The sequence below is a fragment of the Zeugodacus cucurbitae genome, chromosome 6, assembly GCF_028554725.1.
Source record: "Zeugodacus cucurbitae isolate PBARC_wt_2022May chromosome 6, idZeuCucr1.2, whole genome shotgun sequence".
NCBI classification, from domain to species: Eukaryota; Metazoa; Arthropoda; class Insecta; order Diptera; family Tephritidae; genus Zeugodacus; species Zeugodacus cucurbitae.
Window position 1 is genome coordinate 14,412,522 of NC_071671.1, and position 22,600 is coordinate 14,435,121.

The following is a 22,600-nucleotide window of genomic DNA, read 5'->3' on the forward strand; positions in this document are numbered from 1 at the left end:
GGACATATATTTTTCCATTTAAAATTTTCACCCTTTTTACAAACAGTCCAAAATAATTTTTAATTCGGTTTAATTTTCGTTATGGTATAAATTGATTGAATTTGCGTTCTGCTTCCTAATATAGTTCTGTTGTTTCACAAAAATGCTGAATTTACATTGAATATGTACTCTTTTAATTCGTTTACCCAATGCTTTCCAACATTAGTGGTTATTTTTCGACAAAAAATAATGCCCAATTGCAGCTGTTAGATTGTGTGAAGTGTTCCGCTATTTGCCTTCTCAACTGCATTTGTGGCATTTAATGGCGACTAAGCCGTTGACTAACTTACTTTCGTAGATAATATACACACACACAAGCAGGATTCAATAACGTTGATAAAACAAACGTTAAAAGTATGCGGAAAACCCGAAGCGGTACTCAAATTGCAATAATTTGCCTACGTGCTCAGGATGCCAAAACTGCCCTAAAACTAGGCAAAGTAAAAATTGGGTGGTCAATATGCCGCCTCCGCGAACATACACCTATTCCCCGCTGTTTTCGATGCTTTCAGCTGGGTCATATGGCACGCAACTGTAGTAACCCAGCCGACAGGTCCTGCCTTTGTACACGTTGCGGAAGCGAAGGACATGTTGCAAAGGTATGCACTAACACCCCGAACTGCATGCTCTGCAAGGGGGAACATTCGGCCTTGAGCACGATATGTCCCAAGTATCAGGAGATGTTGAAGTCACTTAAGAAATGAGGATTTTACAGTTAAACTTAAATCACTGCGCTGCAGCACAAGAATTGCTGAAACAAACTGTGGTAGAAAAGAATATTGACGTCGCCATACTAAGTGAGCAATATTCTCAGCGTTCAGAAAGCACCTGGATAGCAGACGTAACTGGTAAAGCAGCAATATGGTCCTGCAAAGGACAACCTTTTATGTCCTGTGCCAGAGTATCACCAAATGGCTTCACATGGGCGAATTTACATGGTATATACATCGTAAGCTGCTACGCTCGTCCCAGTGCTTCTATCGCAGAATTCGAGAACTTCCTACTGGAGTTGACTCTAGAAACCAGGGGCTTGGAGGGTAGAAGACATATATACAAATAGCGACCACATGGCTATTATGGCAGAAGTCTCGTTACCCGGAGAGACGGAAAACCTCAGTAGGAACAGGTGTAACAAGAGAGGCTGGAAGCAAAAAGAGTTTGATTCTGACCTTTTTGTGACTGCCTGGCGCGCAGCAAATGTCCCTTGCGAAGACGCAGCTCACCTGGTATCCGCAGTTAGGAAAGAACTGGTTGCAGCATGCGACGCAACTATGCGCCGGACGGCACATCACACCAAACGAAGGCCAGTATATTGGTGGAACGAAGAAATAGCCACGATCAGAAAGCTTTGCCACTCTTCTAGACGTCGCCTACAGCGCAACCAGGGTGGCGAAAACGAAAACAACCTCAAAGAGGTGTTTAAAAGGCATAAGAAACTCCTGAAGACAGCCATTATCAACAGCAAAAGAAAATGCTTTGAAAAGCTTTGTGAAGAAGCGAACGTAGACCCCTGGGGATCAGCGTACAAAATTTGTATGTCAAAATTTAAGAATAAGTCCCAGCCAACTAGAAGCGCATCGTTTATGAGGAAAATCGTCGAAGTATTATTTCCGGTGCATGAACCGATCACCTATGCCGAACAACGAAAATATGCTACTGGGTCACCACTCTTAGTCTCAGAAGAAGAATTATTGGACATATCCAAAAAAATCAAAAGCAGCAAAGCGCCTGGAATAGATGGTATACCCAACATAGCTCTAAAGGAAGCAATAACTGCAAAACCCACCCTGTTCGTTAAAATGTACAACGCATGCATAAAAGAAGGGGTATTCCCCGACCCCTGGAAAGTTCAGCGTTTGGTATTACTCCCAAAACCGAAGAAACCACCAGAAGAACCTTCATCGTATCGACCTCTGTGTATGCTCGACACAATGGGAAAAGTGTACGAAAGCATAATAAGAAACCGCTTGGAGATTGCAATCCAGGAAGCCGGCGGGTTATCGAAAAGACAATACGGCTTCACAAAACGGAGATCCACTATCGATGCACTAAAAGAAGTCGTTAACACTGCAAGGGATGCAGTTAGTGGTAAAAGATGGAAAGGAGGAACCAAAAAATATTGCGCTCTCATCACCTTGGATGTGAAGAATGCCTTCAATTCAGCGAAATGGACAAATATAATCAAAGTTTTACATGAAATACACGTCCCTCAATACCTAGTAAAAATAATAATGAGTTATTTTGAAAACAGAAGGCTGATATTCGACACAGACGAAGGCACAATGAGCTACTCCATTACGAGTGGAGTACCGCAAGGATCGGTTTTAGGCCCCCTCTTGTGGAACCTCATGTATGACGGGGTGCTGCGAAGACACCAACCAAAAACCGTGAAATTAATAGCATATGCCGACGACCTCGTAGTGGTAGCAGTGGCAAAGCATCTTGATGACCTACGGAGCAAATGCAATGAATGCATAAATGGTCTACGGCAATGGTTTTCCTCCCAGAGTTTGGAGCTAGCAGAGCATAAAACGGAAGTCTTGCTCATAAGCACACGGAAATTTGAAGAAACCATAACTCTCACTATAGGGGATTGTGAGATTACTTCACAACCACAGTTAAAGTATTTGGGGGTAATACTAGACTCTAGACTTAAATTCAAGGAGCACTTGGCGCACACGTCAAACAAAGCAAATAAAATATATAACGCTCTATCTAGAATGATGGCGAATAGAGGATGCATCCGCTCCAGTCGACGACTGTTAATTGCAAAGGCGATGATTTCCGTAATTTTGTATGCGGCTCCGATATGGATCCAGGCATTAGACATTAAAGCGTATGCTAGACCAGTTAACGCAGTACATAGGCTGTCGGCAATCCGAGTAATTAGTGCTTTCCGAACCATATCCAGTGATGCTGCTGAAGTTTTAGCCAGCATGCCGCCTATTGATATCCAGGGTGATGAACTAGATCGACTGTATAAACTATCAGCTCCCCCCTCTGAGACTAAAAAACTAGAAGAGAGAAAAATGAGCATTACAAAGTGGCAGCAACGGTGGGAAACCTCAACCAAAGGACGGTGGACCCATAGACTAATACCGGACATCCATTCGTGGACACATAGGGAACATGGGGACCTGGATTTCCACCTGACCCAAATATTAAGTGGTCATGGGTGCTTCAGAAGCTACCTGTACAAATTCCGTTGTGATGTTAGTCCGTATTGTCCAATATGTGTAGAATCTGTAGAAGACTCGGAACACGTATTTTTTCATTGTCCACGCTTTTCAAATATAAGGGAAAAGATGAAAACAAACTTAGGTGGTAGCTTAATGGTGGAAAATTTGACTGCACTTATGTGTCAGTCCTCTAAAAAATGGAAAGCTGTTAGCGAAGCGGCAGCATTAATCATGACAGAACTGAGACATCTCCAACAGATTAGGCGTCAGTCAGTCCGCGCTATAGAGGAGACTTAAAATGTCTTGTCACTCCCACGAAGTAATACCTTATCCGGTGGTCCCGTGGGAGAGTCTTGTGTTGGGAGTAGGTTAGGTTTAGCGGATTAAAGTTCCGCACTCCGGCTTTCGATGCTTCCCCCTACTATAAAAAAAAAAAAAAAAAAAAAAAAAAAAGGCATACATACACACACATATTTAGAAAAACCACTTTGCACTAAAGTTACTACTAATTGCCCTGTTGGAATAATTTATGAGCGTGAGTCCGCGTCCTGAAGGGTTGAATGTAACAACGCAATTCAGCGCCTCAAGGGTGTTGTAGTTAGAGCACCTGCTCGATAAGCACCCAAACACATTCCCACTAGTTTCTGTGTAGATGTGAGTGTTTGCCTTAAGTGTGTGTGAGTTCAGAACGCCAAATCGTAGTTTAGTGGCCCAAAATGTGCAAGTTTGGACGTAATTCCCCAAAAAGAGTCTATTTTTTCAGCACTACACGCACCTCGTGCACAGCGATGCACATTTGTGCTTTCATTTCGTATTCTTCTTCGGTGTTTGTGGCGACGGAATTCGATTGATTTAGCAGGAAAAATTATTTTTCCGGTGATGGGGTTTTCCCAACGTGCCAAAAAGTACTTTGAACGCGGCAAATGATTTTACTTTGTGGTTGTTTTAGTTTGCATTAAGTGCTGGTGTTGGGAAGTGGCAGACTTTGGATAAAGTCCGGTGCGTATGAGTAACTCAATAATTTACGAAATTGCTTAATGTATCAAAGTTTAATTTTGGATAGAAGAAGGATGTTAATATACATAAACTAGACGAGTTAATTCACTATTTTTCCAAGTACATTTTTAGTAGTATTTTTTTCACGGAAAAAGTCGAACTTAGCATACTATTCTTAACGTCTTACCATTTTCGAGAGTATTGTTTTATTTTAATGAATTTTTTTATACAATGTATTTATACATTCAGTGTTTCATTAAATTTTCTGCCTCTCTCGTCAGGACTACACTCTAAAAGCATACTTTCGGGTATCACAAATAACAAGCACTTTAAGATGCATACTTTTGGCTAAACTTATTAAAAAAATTTATTTTGTTTTTATTATTGTCTTATTAAATTCACGTCAAAAAGTTCTTTCATATAATAATTTTTTTCTTAACCCAAAAACACTTTACCTAGGAGTAATTATGTATGTCATTACTGAAGAGTTTTCTCACACTTAAAAGAAAGCATGTGCTCTTACATACACACATTACGTAAAATAATTTTCATTACTGACACGTGACAATCAACAGAATGCCGCCCACGTGCTTCTACTACTTTCATTTCCTATTTGCACGTCACATGCTCTTAACTCATGCCATCTACACATTAATAAGCTCACGGGGGAGATGTGAAACAATTTAAATAAAAAAAAAATAAAAAAAAAAAACAAAAAAACATTATTATAATTATGTAATGTGTTACATGGCGGCACAAGTGAGGTGGGAGTTCAGCTAGATTACTACAGTTTAGAATAGCAGCAATATAGAGCGCGACACGAGGCTTGCGTGAGGAAATCATAGTATACCAGAGGGACGTGTTGTTTTAGTATGTTACGTATACGCCGTGTAGCCTGTTGGTGTAGTGTAAATTAGTTGCAGTTTATTTTTGGAGTTGCAAATTGTTGCAGAATTTCATAATAGTTTTAATTTGAAAGATTTTTTGTTGAAATTTTACTATACTCAGCACTTACTCACTTAATTGGGTGCTTGGCACATACTAAAATTATAAATTGATATCAGCGGTTGATTGACCCAGTAGTCAGAATATAAAGTAGTAATTTTATTATTTTAATTCCGACGAATAGTTAACCATTAACTAGTCCAATATTTGTTGCTTTGCAACTAGTATGAATTATATATATTTTAACTATTTTAGAAATTTAGAGCATGATATATTTGTGAACATATTTCTTTATGTAGACGTAGCTCTACAGCCAATCGCTCCCATTTAAACACTTTTGAGCGCACATCTATCGATTGTCGGTATATTACTCTGCTTAATTTTATTGTTGTGCTAGCAGTTAAAGTACTTTATGCAAATTACTGTGCAAACTGTTTTCATTTAATTTCACCCAAAAATAGAATTTTCATTACTCCCGCCGTAAAAGGAAGAGTTCGCAATGGCAGTTGTTATATGTTGCAAACTGCAGTTACTAGTGCCTGCACAAGTTCTCGTTTATGTAGTTGTACTCGAGTATGCGTAAACACGCAAACTGCTGGCTGGCTTTCACCTCGTCTTGTCTAAAGCGTTGTCTCTTGCGTTTTTGGTCCGCGGCCAGTTCGATTGTTAGTTCAGACATTTCACAGCTGTGGCTGCTTTGTTTTGACTAGCCAACAAAAATGAATGCGCCTGTTCAAATATCCTTTAAGAGTTTTCACATACCGAAATACATACAAAACGTCTAGTGCTGTTATCGATTCGGACATGTCTGCTTGACACGTGAATAGATGGCAATAGGGGGGTCGAAAACCTCAACGAAAGAATTGCGAATGCAGCCATTTAGCAAAATTCCAAAGCGGTTTTCTGGCTTTCATATGAAATAGTGGGTTTATATGTACATATATTGGTATTTTTGTATGATCGAAGAGCTTAAAGCTCCTAAAGCCACATACTTTAACCCCCCGCTCACTATATCTATGTATATACAAATGAGCTATTGATTTTCACCTGAATGGTGCTTGTGTTTACTCAGTGTTCGAGAAACCCCTCATAATTATATACCCTTAAATTGCTATGTAAATAGTTCTGTTCATAAAACAGAACTTTCGTATGTGCCGCACATACACACTATATTCGGTCGCAATCAAGTAAATACAAAGGTTTGAAGCAAAATCAAAAACAAAACTTCTAGACGCTTGACCTAGTGGGAAATCAAGGACGGGAAGGACATCGAATTGTACAACACATACTGTATGACTCTATAGTCGTACGAAAAAAAATCAATATGCAGTTAGTGATCGTTAATCAATCATAGAGACAATAATAAGCTCAGAGATCAGGCCAACAGAGAAGAGACATAGTAGCGGAATATTTTCCATTTTTTATTAATGTTTATGGTTTTATCATGGCAGAATTGTTCTCTTAGTACTTCATTCAGTACTTCATTATTCTGTGGCAATATCTATATTGAGATTCTAAATAACATATTTTTAAGTTGTACGAGTATTTAAGCATATAGATAATATAGTACGCTATCTATTAATCAATTTAGAATATCTGCAATCCTAGAAAAAGTCGTTCTTCGCAGGTATTAAGACTCGTTTAATATCGATAAAAACACGGAATATTTGATTAGATTCTCTATATATAAATCCATAAAAAACTATTTTGGCTTCCTCAGAAAAGGAAATCTTTGCTTTAGAAACCTCGTGAACTTTGATAAGAAGAAGATATTGAAGTTGTTCTGACACAAAGTCTGGCCATTTGGATGAGGGCAATTTTGGAATATTTGCATTTGTGGGTTACTCGCTTTTAGCGTCAACCAACAATCCGCTTAATAAGTCTGTGCTGCGCTAGTGACTGCAAAAAAATTTATTATCGATTGTTCGGAATTGTGTTGCATTGTTAATTGCCATCGGCCTGTCCGGTATACGATTTATTCGCCGCAGCAGTTGCGAAGATAAGTGTGAATGTCATTATAAATAATGCCCACAGCCATGCTTTAATTTATTTTTATATTTTTTCGCATACCATGTGATCAAGCAAAACAAATACATCGACAACGTTTATCCATTCACATGCCTGTCAGAGGCAGTGATATATATCTATGCAAAAGTAGCAGCAACAGCAACAACGTAAGTGACAACAAAAACAATATGTTTGGTTAGCCATGACCGTTGGCCTCCAGCAACCAGTTGGCGAAATTGTTGTCGAATAAGAGCAAGAATAATATGTATGTGCTGCAAGTGTCCCTAAGCGACTACCTACCAGCACCCGCCAATATACACACGCACAAAATCAGTAGTTGACGACCATCGAGGCTGACAGCCTTGAAAGGGAGGGAGGGAGTGAAAGAACTTTTTATTAATATAATCTGCATGAATTTGATATACAAATAAACAGAGCCGTATGTACTTGTATGTATGCACTTTTCTGCGCTCCATTATCGAGTGTGCGTCCATCTGCTACGCCCAACGAACACCACAAACAAAATGTGTGCTACATCCTTATAACCCCCAGCTGCTGCGACTACTAACATTTGGCCTTAACACACAACATCTGCAAATGTTTCTATGTATGTATGTATAATGTATAGGAGTGTGTGCCATAAGTCTGTGGCCTCCTCGCAATTTGGTTTTTTAGCATTTACTATTATGTTGAGGAGTTATAGTTGAACCCATCCATTGTCATACGTGTGTCTGTGCGGTTGTGGTTAGCCAAAATGAAATTTAGCAGATACTCCAATATGCAAATACTTGCATACAATACATATCTCTTGTTGTTGCAAATGTGCGTGTGTCAAACTCTAAAGCAAAATGAATAAATTTGTTCGAACGCGTTAAATGATCCCTCTGCCAGAAAGGCTTTACGACTACTTCCCTTTGCCGCCTACAATGGCACTTAGTTAACCGCCTAACGGCATTTTGTTAGAACATATGAAAAATAGTCGTTCCAACGTCGTTATATGCATGTATATTAGCAATTTTCATCCAGTAATAGCTTTTGTAGCCAGTTGCCGGCGGGATTAAGGGACATTGTGGCAAGGTTTGCGGTTTTTCCTATACGCAAAAAATTGTATGACAGTTTTGTGTTTACTATACACTTTTGCTCTTTTACAAGTTCAATATTATGTAGAGTGCAAGGTTGTGTATTTGAGTGAAATGTTTTTATAGGTTTGAAGACCGACAATATAAAAATAATATTTTTCAGTAATATGTAAGGATTAAATTTGTGACCAAATTATGAACTGATCAGTTTTATATAAAGGACATTGTAAGTTATCAATTTAAGTACACTTATTAGTAAATAATTTCAAAATAAAAAAGTTCACAACTATATATTGATAAAATGTCATATATCAACCTTTATTTTAGCATACGATTTTTAATATATTTGTTTTTTAACTATATTTCAAATGTTTTAATATGGCAACCTCTGTAGCAAAATATTTTTATAATTATTTAGATACTTTAATTATTAATCCTGGTATCGAATTCTATGTTATTCGACTTTTATGTAGTAATTCAATAAGTGGGAATCCTCACGCAAATAATAATATAAAGCTTAAAGGATTGGCCGAAAAAAAAAATAAATGAAATACACTGACACAATGCACACAAGAAGAAGAAAGCAAATGTGCGCAGATAGTCCTAAATATTTTGAAAAATATGTTAATATATTTATGTTAAGTGTGAAGTAGTTTCTTCATAATAGTTACGTGACTACGGAGGTACATGGACATAAAAACATTATAAGCCAATCAGAGCGAATGAAGTTAATAATCATAATAGTGAGCAAATATGTAACATAGTTATTAAATTCACACCCTGAAAATTCTGGAAAACATATTAATAATGCATATTAAGACTGCACGTACTCCTTTGGCTATCCCTATGGAAACAGTTATCTTACATGAAAAATAGATTTACACAAAAGTAGAGCAGATAATATAAGTAGGAAACTCAGAAGAATGTCATTTAGTAGTAGTTTGATTGGTTTGAAGAAGAATAAAAACAAATACAAATAAGGCCATGTTGAACATATCAGATTGACCCGGAAAAATACGTATAACTGGTAAAGCTGTATGAATTAAAATATTCTCTTATTCAAGTGCATATTTTCTGGACTCTCACTGCCCCAGTTATGACTTCGGAGAGGAATTCTTTAAATAGATGAAAACACTGTCCATCTGCCATTAAGGATTTCATATGAGAGCTGTTTTAGGCGCACATTGATCCGTCTTAATAATCGAATTCATATATTCCAGTATTTAATAAAATAAAATATTCTCTTCCAGAAGAGGAAGAATGCAACACTGATTAAAAGTGGTTTTTTAGATATTAATAATGAGAAAACATTGGGAGATATATATTATTAGCCGTATAGAATAAAACACGTATTTCATTCAAGAAAGCGCTGATTTATCCGACTCATACCATTATATATTAATTTAAACACTTCAGTGTGAATTTCATGCTCTAAATATTTATAATCAACTGAGATCTGCTACTAGTTAGTCAATGCAAAGTAATTTTTGCTTATCAAAGACGCGAAATAAGGTCGGTTCTATAAATATTAATATGGTAATCAAATGAAAGAATATCTAAAAAAATTTAATTATAGCGAAACGAATGGAGCCTTCTCTATAAAAAGCATATACATATATTGTAAATATGTATGAAAATAAAGTGACCTGTTTTAGATGTTGAAAATTCCTAGAGGAATAGCAGTCGAACCAGATGTCAAAGCACACACAAATGGACTCCTTTCGACTACATTCTGTTGATGTTCCAATTAAAGACAATGTATAGAGCCCAAAAAAGCACACCCTTTATATTAAGAAACCAGTATAATATGCTATTTTACATGTTATTCTCATTTGCACACTTCACACACGATTTGTTGTTGTACAATAAAACCGATTTGCTTAAAATAATCGACGAACAGTGATTTAAAACCGATGACCGTGACATAAGCAGCAGCAGAAGCAAATAAATAAACGGATACGAGTTGGAATGCTAAGCTGACTGGTAGCAAGTATAGCTCTTATGACTCATAGATTAATTGTAATTGTTGTTGTTATAATAAAAATAAAAACTGGTAGGCACAGAATTATAAAGGAGAAGCATTTCTGTGGCAGGTTACGTCGGGTGTGACAAGTAAGTTTAAAGCATTGTAAAAGTTGCATCCACCAGGCTAGCTTTGCCAATTTTTTCCAGGCATGCAATGGGTGTGCACCACGGACACAAGGCGTTCAGGTTAAGCATTTACAAATATACATATGTATGTAATCATAGCGAGATAGTTGTATCTGCCGGAATGTTGTACACATTCTTATGTATTTATATTTATTGTACGGTAGTAAGTATTGCGTATTTTATTGCCGAATTATCATTGTGCATACATCCATGGTATATTTGTTATTGTTGTATTGTTTTGCGGGTGAAGCATTTTATTTATTCGGTGGCTTAATTGGTAATCTGTGTAGCCAATATTTGATTTGTGGCCGTTGCGCTCATCAGTTGAGCACACATTACAGCGTTAAAAGGTGGATGTTGGTTCCACGCTCAGTTCATTAAATAAGGGATTTATGCAACGAATCACAATCGGGTTTGAACTACAGTTATAGTGGGGATAAACGCGGAAGGCATTTCTAATTAAGTGCTTAACTATTATACATTTAGTCGTGGGTTCAGTGTCAGTTGTTGTTAAAACATAACGTAGTTTTCGTCTAGCGATTATTATTCCTCATAAACTCTTTGATTGATATTTCTACAGAGACATTGAAGCATAGCAGGACGTAAGCTGTTCGATTTCGAAGCTTTAAACATTTTTTAACAAAATAAATACATTTAAATTTAAATTAAATTTTCTTATTATTAAATTCTGCACTCAGTAATAGACATTTAAGGTTGGAGCCAATAACGGTCATTATTATCAATCTATGCTATTAAATATTTTAACCACTTTCTCCACTTAAATAGTATTTATTCTTAAATATTTCAATTCAATTTTCTTTCTCTGTGCTTTTCATTCATTTCTCATAAAATAAGTTTTATCTTTGCTTACCTATTTCCTCTTAGCATAAAATAGTGCGTTCGTCTGCAATCAAATGAATAACAGTACTTCGTTCGTTATCTGAAATTGAAACAAAATAACGGAAAAACATATGAGAATTTAATTAAACTCAAATTCTACAAATTTCAACTAAAACTTGATTTGTTCACTTGATTGGAAATGTTGCGTAAATCAAGGCAATCGTAGCCATAAACTAGAGTAAGAGCCGAAATGCATATATCTATGTATGTGTGAGTGTGATCTTGTGGGTAATCAACACATAGTTAATTAAAATGAAAATCTGTAGAAAAAAAAAACATATTTGAGGCAGGCGAAAATTGGAAGATATTGAAAGGTAAAAAGGTATCAATTGAATATCTTTAAATTGTTTAGCTTGCATGTAGAAAGAAAGTCAAGATGATACGTTGAAAGTCATCTCACTGCTCAAAATTAAAAAGAGAGAGCACAGCAATATAATATTTATTAAACCTAATTAAAGGGAACTTAATTTCAGTTACAGATAAATTTAAAATTATAAAAATAATATCCATCATCTTATTTCATTATCTTCTAGCATTATCAATTCAATACACGAGCAAGAAAATAATTATTTCAGCATTTTCGATAACAATTTAATTTCCATTAATTCAATCTCTCACGACTTTCATTAAAACAGTTAATTCTGTTTTTTTTTTCTTCGATTTATTTCCCCGACCTTCCTCGTCATATATTTATTCTTCTTCTTTACTTTTTTTTCTCTCAACTACAACATAAAATGAATGAGCTTAATGAATGTTAGTTATAGAGGAATCAAATAATAAATTTTCTATTATTTATGTATATTCGTGTCAACAATTGCATTAGCAAACGATTAACGTTAAAATATTAACTTTATACTTGTTAGTAATAAATGATGAGAGTAATTAATATGTGGACTGGCTGTTGTGAAAGAAAATTGATGTGAAGTTTTGAAAACGATATTTAATATATAAAAACTACAATTTTAATTTAAAGATTGACTTATAACTTATATGATACATATTATTTTGAGCCGTCGAAATTTATTTTAGAATCGTAAATCATTATTTTTTAGGAAATCTGAGCTGAAGTAACTAAACTAAGGCATTAACCTTCATAGCTTCATAGCTGTCGTTACATTTACATCATTTCAATTTTTTCTATTACTCATTACATAATGAAAATGTATATGAGTTTCCGTGAATTTTCGCTACATCTTCCTAACTACTACCTCTACTACAATGCTTCTATGGTTGGGCATCATCGAGTTTCTTTGCTTCTATGGCTTTGAAACTATTTTGCATTCTAACGTGTTTCGAAAAACTTGTTATGTCCATATACATATATTTTGACTTCATCTCATCATGGTCGCGTGCTTTCGGTTTTATTATTATTCTCTTGCTTTTTAAGTTGACATGACTATAACTTTATGGAATTTCTAATAGGAAATATGCTAATTGGAATAAACTTAGACAGCGTCTTGCTTGATAGGCACTGGGAATAAAATAAATTTATGAATATGTAAACACTTTGTGGTAAGAAATTGCAGAAAAATAATGTTTGAAGTGAAGCACTTTGTATCAGATGGTAATCGAAAATTAATTAAATATTATCCAGTATTAATATACAACATTTTATAAATATAATAGAAATCGCCAAAAATAACTCAATTCTTGTATATTTTAACGAAAATTTCTGTAACTCGAAGTTTTTTCTTGTGGATTATAGTGATTCGAGTTAGGGAAGTTCAACTGTATTTGTAAATTTTTTTTAAATGCGGGGAATTCTTAACATTTTTTGGTCGGATCAACTATCTGTTCATATTGAGGTATGAAGAGAAATCAATCAATAAAATGATTTGAGAAAACTGTGCGCTTTCAACAATGCCGCCATTTTTTCTTCACTATTAAGTAGGCAGCAGCATTAAATAATAATGAACCATAAAAAATATATTACAAATACAAAAGTGATGGCGAACAAAAATTCGATTCGCAAGCACCACCCACAGGGTCCACAGCAGCCAGTCAACAAAAGCTATTAGGCAAACTTAGACAATAAAATTTAAGAGACTTAAATGAAACAGCACTCCAACCTATCTTTATGGATATATGTATCTTTATAGTTTGTATATGGGTACGTACAGCATATTTGTAGTTATGTATATGACTTAATAAAAATAACAATAATACACTATATAAATATTAAGCACATCATCATTGCCGAACGCCATATTATATGTTTATTGAAGAGCTTAGTCATCGCCTTTGGCGTCAAAATAGCACAAACACAGCGTCCTACTTAGCTTGAGTGCGTGTGTGTTTGACTGCCTATATTATTATCAACATTATTGTAGTTCATTAAACAATTTAACACGCCGTCATGGTAGGTCGGCAACGCGACAAGCCAACGGTGAGCAAGCGGCATATATGAGAGGGTGTGTGTGTAAGCATACCGGCAGGCGTATGAGCTTGCAGACAGGCTGCTTGTATGCTGCGCGGTGACTAACATTAAAATTGCGGCAGAACAGATTAAATAATGGAGTTCATCAATGTTTCGTAAATTTTGTTTTCAGTATTTTTCTTTTCCTCTCGCTCCTTTTCGCCAACTAAGTAATTTCGTGAGTGCGTGCGTTTATCGGACTTTTTATGAACTATGCCGCAAAGTAGAAGTCTGCTGTCTCACTAATGTTGTTGTTGTTGCCATTTCGCTAGTCACTTTAAAGCGCATTTAGCATTTTAACGAAAGTGGCAGCCCTCCAGTGCGCGTCCGGCAACAATGATTTGTTGTTATATATAAATTGTTTATAAAGTTGTACTCATTCATAGTGGCGTTGAAAAATTGTCTGGCTTTTTGATTTATTTTCAAGTGCGTGCTCTTAATGTGCAACTAATAGCCTTTGAGGTGTTGCAGTAGTTGTTGATATTATTTTCATGTAGAAAAATTATGCGAAAGCCTTCGCTGATGGACGAACAGGTTTTCGGTGTGTGCAAAATGTGTTGTAGGCGTGCAACCATTGATACGCGTTTGGACTGTTTAATGAGCAGTGATTATGCTTCGTAATTAATGTTTATGGCTAGAAAAATTGGGCAAAAAAATTAGCGCAAAAATGTTAATTACTTAAAGCAAGTTCCAAAATTTTCGGAGTAGCACATATTTCGGAGTAATTTTCAAAACCATTGAGACTTTATTTTCAAAGATGTAGACTTTTGGAAAATAATAATTTTTCGGAGTTTTCCCAACTATTTGCATGGACAAAATTAAGAGAAAGATTTTAGGGCCTCAAATCAATTTCGGAATTATTGTTTAACTATTTTCATTTTCAACCAAAATACTTTTCGGTGATATTTTTGAAATCAGATATAGAATATAAAAAATAGGAAAACTATTTTTTTTCTTTCAAATAACTATTTTTCGGAGTTAAGCAAATTTTCGTAATTTTGTTGCAACTATGAAATAGAACTATATTAAACAAGTAAGGAAAGGCTATGTTCGGGTGCAACCGAACATTTTATACTCTCGCAATTTATTGAAGAAATTTTATTAAGATAACACACAAATTTACCCATAAATTCGGCATAAAGTTTAATAGAATAACGAAAATCGTCCTATATAGTGTATGAGAGCTGAGGTAATTCCTGAACCGATTTCATTCATTTTCACCAGCTAGGTACACTATATCCAAAACTATACACTCACTTAATTTCGTAAAGATATCTCACATATTAACCAATACATATACGCAGATTAAAGCCCAACGAATTTTTGAAAAACCTATAATTAGGTATATGGGATCTAGGAGATGTTATTATCCGATTTTAATAATTTTTGGAACAGAGATACACTATTAGAAGTAAACAATTTCCTCTAATTACATTAAATTATCAGAGAGATTTATCATATTTTCGGTTAAAATTTACCCTTAGAGGCGGAGTTCAACATGTTCGATAACAGGGGCCTTGAAAAGTTATAGTCCGTTTTCGACAATTTTTTCTCAAGTGAAGCCAGAGATGATATGCACTATTTGTGTAAAGTTTTATTCCGCTATCTTCATTGGTTCCTTATGTATACATTATAAAGTGAAGGAATCAGATGGAATTCAAAATTGATTTGTATGGGAAGTTGTCGTGGTTATGAACCGATTTCATCCATTTTTCACATGTGTCATCAGGGTGCCAAGAAGGTATTATGTACCGAATTTCATTGAAATCTGTCGAGTAGTTCCTGAGACCCATAAATGGGCGATGCCACGCCCATTTTTCATTTTGTAATAAAATCTGAGTGCTGTTTCCTTCTGCTATTTCTTCTGTAAAATTTAGTGTTTCTGAGGTTTCTCGTCGTTGCGAGAGTATAAAAATAATTAATCAATTGCGAAGAAAAAATTAAGCCAATTCATGTAGTAGTGTTCTGAACAGTAAAATACTTTCGGAGTAGATTTGTACATAAATTAAAAAAGAAAACTGTTATGAGAAAAAATATCGGAAAAAATTGTTTTCGGATTGTCTTAAGAAATTGAATGTATGTATTCTTTTTAATCTCGCAAGATAAAATAAAAAAATTGATATAGAAGTATATATGTATATATTATTTTCTCATCATTATCGTTGTTTTTAAACACCCAAAAAAACTTCAAAAACAAAAGATAAATAAAGTGTTTGATCACAATTTTCACATCATCTGACAAATTATGCAACCATCACTTAAATTATTTCTTCACCACAGCTCAATGAAAGGCGGCCTCTAGTCCACGAGCACCGCTCATTGTTATGAATGATTAATGATTTTTTCTGAAGTTAAGTGCATTTTTCAAATCGAAATTCTCTGCTTGCCACAAAATAAAATAACAGATGATTGATGGATGGTGCAACAGCCATATGATGCATGCGGCATGCCAAGAAATATCACGAAAAGTGATATAATGATGACGCAGAAGGCAGCAAAGACCTTCCGTGGAACGACTTGCAAAATATTTTTCTTTTATATTTAAAAAAAGCAACACCGACAATAATTCAAAGCTGTAAAATGTTTCTCGCTGATTTCTTCTTAGGATACAAACTTCAAACTCATTCAAAATGTTGCTCCAAAAGCGCCGGTAGCCATGAAAGATGCGCTAAGCCACAACCGAAAAGTTGCATGCAATTATTCAATGCGGCAGTCGTCTTTGTCGTGCAGATTCCCTCAGCGCAGCTACCTTCCACCTTCAAAAAACAAATACGCTCTTTCATTGTGTTGGGAAGCGCATAATTGTTGAAGATGCCCCTGCGTCCATGAAGATGCTGCCGTCAACGAAAACGAAAAGTTGTGCATAAGAAGAAAGCGAAATCATGCCGCAAGCAAGCAACTCCAACTGCAGGTCCTGTTGAATAACTCCAACTAAAACACTTTTTTATTGTTGCTACAGGCGCCTATAACTCCCGCAGTTTAGATGCACTGTGGTTCATTGAATCTGGTTAGGCGGACAACTGAATTAATTTATATGTGCATTTATGCATGGACATAAATCCAATTTTGACTATACATTTCAATTTATTTCACTCTGCCACACAATGCTTGCGTGAAGTTATTCATTCATTTAAGAATTATGAGTTTATATTGTTTGCTATAAAAGTTGGTTATTTTTAGCCACGGTTTTCATGGCGCCAAGTCGAAGGAAGAAACCAATTTAAATTCGTAATCCTGTCATCAATTTAGTATTTCCGATGGTGTTCGCAATAATGCATTTTAAGTAGTTTCGTAGATATTTTGTTTACACAATTTGGAACAAAGTGATCCTTAATTTTCGGAGTCAACTCCTGATTATCCGAGTACATCTATTTTTGATGCTAGTCTTCCGAAATTAATTTAAAGCTTAAGACTGATGTGATTTACTATAACGAAGCATTATCGGAGTCGCAGTTTTAGTTAAATAACTTATAATTTTTATATAAATATAAATAAGTTGGGTGTATTTTCATATTCGCATTAAAAAGGTATTCCGAAAAATTTCGGAGTAACAAATATTTTTCGGAATAAAAACTTTTCGATAAATTATATTAATATATTCAAAGTTAGTGTTACATATATTGCAAATAAACTTTATTTACTAAAATATTTTATTTTTTTTAATTTAGCTATATACTTGGGAGAGTACTGCCAACCTGCGGTAAAATTATGTATCCAATTAGTTACGTTTACTCATTAACCTGTGTAAAATGTTTACACTTTCATGTTGCTGCTATTTTTACATGTTCAAAAATATGCAACAACATCATTACAAAACCGAAATTTCTGAGTACCACCGAAAAAAAACCGAAATTTCTGAGTACCTACTCCTAACACATACATAACAATGCGCTGCTGGAGAATATAGTATACTATATAAATATATGTACATGTTGCAAATACTTTAATTACCATACTTTGCTTTAGCTTTTTCTAATTTGCACCTCTTCATCGTTACGGCAACATATGTGATTTGTTGTTGTTGTTGTTGTCACCACAGCTGTTCCCGACAATTTGCGCACTCTGCTTTGCATACCAGCAACAAACAGCTACAAATATGTTGTTTTCCGTCACCGCTGTCTTTGCTAAATTCCGGCAATTTGAGATGCCGATTGTGATTGTGCCCAATTAGGTGTGAGTCACGGCCACATTTGACATTATTGCCAAATGCTTTTGATGGGCGCACCATTAAAAATCTTTACGTTGCTGTTATTGTCCCCAATATTATTTTTAATCACTGCAAGTATGAAGGGAGCAAAAATACTCCCGTAATTCCAGCAGTCGACAGTCGTGGAACGTACGGCATTTCGATTGTGTGCGATTAAAATTTAGGTATATATGGAAGAAGAGAAAACTGTAAAAAGCGACACAGTACTTTTGGACTAATTGAGTTCTTTCAGTATAGATTTTTCATGAGGATTTCAGTATTTCAAAAATTTTCAGGATTTTAGGATTAATAGTACAACTAATTTTTAACTTAACCGGTAAACTAATTATTTTTAAAATAATTCTTTTTGCTTACAACATTTGTACACTGACAACCATTGTAGGTAGGTTTCATGAGTCATAGATTTTTGAAAAGTGGCTAAAAATATATTAAGCTTAAATGAAGATATTCCCATTGAGCCTAGTATCTAAGCTAGGTGCTTTCAAAGTGTCATAACTGGTCGCTGTTGGACTATAGTTTTTCAAGAACTGATTCGAATATAAAGACCTCAATGCCTATGGCCAATTTCATACCGAAAAAGTCGGTCAATGATGATGCTGGTGTGTGTTTTAACTATGTATAAAACGGGTTTAATGCTTCCCCATGTACCTAACAAAATGATTTTCGAATTTTGAGTTGAATTTCTGTTGAAGCTATCGGAGTTATATTAATTAAATTTCTTTGAGAATAACATTAATTAAGAAGAGAAACGGTCAAAATCGGATGAATTCCCAATATACCAACATAATTCTTCAATTTTTGGTTCGAAATGCTGTGAAAAAATTGGATAAGTACAATGGGTCATCTCGGTATACACCTTTCCATCACTTGTATACCGATTTATATGATGGTTTATTCTATATTCTCACAATGTTAAATTCGCAATTTTTATAGTGAAATAATATCAATCTCTTCTTCATATCGTCCCCTCAATATAACAATAGCGTATGTGCTCATACGCCATTTTTTATTGCATATTTAGAATCTCCATCATTGATTCTATGTCTGGTCAAAATTTCGTCAAATTCTACTTCCACAAAGTGGGTCAAAATGTCATTGAAAAAAATGATGTATAATTTCATGTTCAAAAATTTCCTTCATTTCTGATTTGACTAAAACTTTAAACTCGATTTTCTCAAAACCCAAAAAAAATTATACGCTATTGTTATATTGAGGGGACGATATAAAAAATCATAACAAACGATTTCATAAAAACGAAAAATTACCCAATAGTTAAAAAATAAAAATAAATGTGGAAAGAGAAATAGAAGTTATTGAATGAACGTTTATAAAAAAATCACACACTTGAATTAACAGAAAAGTGCGGTAATTCCAATTAAATTGTTCAATTAAGTAGCGAACACGGAATACAATTCTTTGAAATAAATCGATTGAATTGAGTGCTGCTACCACAATTATTATTGGAAAAGATTAAATAATGTGTTATGTACCGGAAAATAATTGGTGATATTTATAATTTATTTTGTTACAAAAAGTGAAAAATAAACTTGCACGAAAAGGGTGCAAAACAGAGCAACAAAAAACCAATTAGTGAAAGTGATGAACGAATAACGGTACTGTTTAATATAGTAATATGTCATCAGCTATGGCAGATGCATATAAAAAATAACTGTCCAAATATAAACGTGGTGTGAAATTCACAGAAACAGAATAAATAATTGAGATAATTAAGAGAAAAAAAAATTATTAATATGATTACTTCATATTTAAAAATGTAAATAAGAGTCAAAATTAAATGCTATTAAAACAATTAATTGTATAAAATTGTCAAAAGTGCTGGCAAAAGGTGCACTATGCAACAGCGAAATTAAAAACCAGGTTAAACATGATTCATTAAACGAAAAAGGGACATCACAACAGCAAAAACACAAATTATTACAAAACATTTAAGCAGCAGCTTGCTACATGTCCGCTATGAAACAAAAAAAATTATAATAATATAATATAAAATATAATAAACAAGTAAGGAAGGGCTAAGTTCGGGTGTAACCGAAAATTTTATACTCTCGCAATTTATTTTTATATTTACGAGATATTTACAAATAACCGATTTGGGTGCGGGGCCACGCCCACTTCCACAAATAAATTACATCCAAATATGCCCCTTCCTAGTGCGATACTTTATTCCACATTTTACTGTTATAACTTTATTTATGGCTTAGTTATGACACTTTATGTGTTTTTGGTTTTCGCCATTTTGTGGGCGTGGCAGTGGACCGATTTTTCTCTCACGATCCCAAGGAACATGTGTTCCAAGTTTCATTAAGATATCTCAATTTTTACTCAAGTTATAGCTTGCACGGACGGACGGACGGACAGACGGACGGACAGACATCCGGATTTCAACTCCACTCGTCATCCTGATTTATATATATATATAACCCCATATCTAACTCTTTTATTTCTTGGTGACACAAACAACCGTTATGTGAACAAAACTATAATACTCTGTGCAACAGGTTGCGAGAGTATAAAAACACCGTTAACAAGTAAGGAAGGGCTAAGTTCGGGTGTAACCGAACATTTTATACTCTCGCAATTTATTGATGTAATTTTATAAAGACAACACAATTCGACCCATATATTCGGCATAAAGTTCAATAGAATAACGAAAATCATCATAAATAGTATATGGGGACTGAGGTAATTCCTAAACCGATTTCACTCGTTTTCACCACCAAGATACAACGTATCGAAGACTATACGCTCACTTAATTTAATATTACTTATAATTAGGTATATGGGATCTGGGGGAAGTTATGACCCAATTTTTACCATTTCAGGTACAGAGAGAAACTGTTATAAGAAAAAAATTCAGAGGGAATGAATTACATTAAAATATCTGAGGGATTTACCTATATTTTCGGTGAAAAATTAACCTTAGGCACTGAGTTCTTCATGTTTGATATCAGGGGCCTTGAAAAGTCATGGTTCGATTTTGACAATTTTTCCACAAGTGATGTCACAGCTCAAATACAGTATTTGTGTGAAGTTTTATTCCGCTAGCTTCATTGGTTCCTTATGAATACATTATAAAGTGAACGAATCAGATGGAATTCAAAATTGGGTTATATGGGAAGTAGACGTAGTTGTGAATTTCATTGAAATCGGTCGAATAGTTCTTGAGATATGGTTTTTGACCCATAAGTGGGCGACGCCGCGCCCATTTTCCATTTTGTAAAAAAATCTCAGTGCAGCTTTCTTCTGCCTTTTGCATGGTTAAAATTTGGTGTTTCTGACGTTTTTCGTTAGGGAGTTAACCCACTTTTAGTAATTTTCAACCTAACCTTTGTATGGGAGGTGGGCGTGGTTATTATCCGATTTCTTTCATTTTTGGACTGTATAAGGAAATGGCTAAAAGAAACGACTGCAGAAAGTTTGACTTATATATCTTTATTGGTTTGCGAGTTATATACAAAAAACCTATTTGGGGGCGGGGTCACGCCCACTTTTCCAAAAAAATTACATCCAAATGTGCCCCTCCCTAATGGGATCCTATGTTCCAAATTTCATTTTCATAACTTTATTTATGGCTTAGTTATGACACTGTATAGGTTTTCGGTTTCCTCCATTTTGTGGGCGTGGCAGTGGACCGATTTTGCCCATTTTCGAAAGCAACCTCCTCAGGGTGCCAAGGAACATGTGTTCCAAGTTTCATTAAGATATCTTAATTTTTACTCAAGTTATCGCTTGCACGGACAGACGGACGGACAGACATCTGGATTTCAAATCTACTCGTCATCCTGATCATTTATGTATATATAACCCCATATCTAACTCTTACATTTCTTGGTGACTCAAACAACCGTTATGTGAACAAAACTATGATACTCTGTGCAACAGGTTGCGAGAGTATAAAAACAAAAAGCAAAAAGTTGGCCGCACAGCTGTTTGCCTACAAATTGATGGCTATTGTTGAAATCGTGGTATGTAATTAACTGTCATCTTTTGAGGTGTTCATCAAAAACAATAACAATAACATGCCTTTGCAGCTTCATTATGATTTTCTTCGCTGGTGCAAGAAACAAATTGGTTTTTTTGAAAAGACAAATATAATTAGCAGAAAATTATGCAATGATGAGCGGATATGCGAATGCCGAACGCGAGCATGCGCAAACAGGTGAATTAGGCACTAAACGAGTATAGGGACAACATCGTCTTTGCTTCGCCAAGTATTTGAGAGTTGGGTATCAAAAAACAATATATAGTATAACACACTTCGGTATAATCAAATATAGTTTATAAGAGCGAGTACTAAATACATCGTACTATATAGCCCTGTAATGGAGTAGGTGACAGTTCCGATTTATTACATTCACTACACATATCGCTGAAAGGAAGATTACATTCACTAAACATATCGCTGAAGGAAAGGAATTGCATATCTTTGACCTGCAGCCATTTGCGCATTCGCGTCATCTATTAGTGATAGTAGAGTGTTTATCGAGACACCGGTAAATTCACGCTTTTCAGAGCATATAGACAGATATTTTTACAGACACCTGCATGGAATCATCGCAATGCAATGCTTCGCTAATATTTACAAATAATCAAGTGTAAATATTGATTGACTAATGAATGTCTGAGTATACCGTTGCTTTATTTGCTATACCGATTTATA

At 35.0% G+C, this 22,600-nt stretch overlaps 1 protein-coding gene across 2 annotated transcripts in view; it reads right to left on the reverse strand.

Moving 5' to 3' along the window:
- LOC105220130 (putative polypeptide N-acetylgalactosaminyltransferase 9) overlaps nt 1–22,600 on the reverse strand; it is a 250,015-nt gene that overhangs the window by 196,063 nt on the left and 31,352 nt on the right. Inside the window, exon 4 of one of the 2 annotated variants that reach the window (XM_054235282.1) lies at nt 11,268–11,336. The exons of the other annotated variant lie outside the window; for it this stretch is intronic. The gene's annotated coding sequence lies outside the window, so the exon portion shown is untranslated. The remainder of the gene's footprint in view (nt 1–11,267; nt 11,337–22,600) is intronic. 2 annotated transcript variants of the gene reach the window in all.